Source organism: Nestor notabilis, unplaced genomic scaffold (assembly GCF_000696875.1).
Source record: "Nestor notabilis isolate BGI_N333 unplaced genomic scaffold, ASM69687v1 scaffold14139, whole genome shotgun sequence".
NCBI classification, from domain to species: domain Eukaryota; kingdom Metazoa; phylum Chordata; class Aves; order Psittaciformes; family Psittacidae; genus Nestor; species Nestor notabilis.
Genome location: NW_009942483.1, coordinates 1 through 329, shown reverse-complemented (window position 1 = coordinate 329; position 329 = coordinate 1).

The following is a 329-nucleotide window of genomic DNA, read 5'->3' as shown; positions in this document are numbered from 1 at the left end:
TCTCCCAGTTCCCTCCCAGTCTCTCCCAGTTGCTTCCCAGTCTCTCCCAGTTGCCTCCCAGTCTCTCCCAGTTGCCACTTCCAAGTCCTCCTGGGCTACCCCATGTCACCCAGCTCTTCCTTTCCCCCCCAGTGCCTCCCAGTGCCCTCCCAGTGACTTATCGCTTCCCACCCAGTACCCTCCCAGTGCCCTCCCAGTGACTTAGCACTTCCCACCCACTGCCTCCCATTGTCTCCCAGGGCCTCCCAGTTCTTTCCCAATCCCGTCTCATTCCCCCTTCGTGGCCCCTGGTGGCCTGCCAGTCCCTCCCTGCATCACCCCGCAGAGCC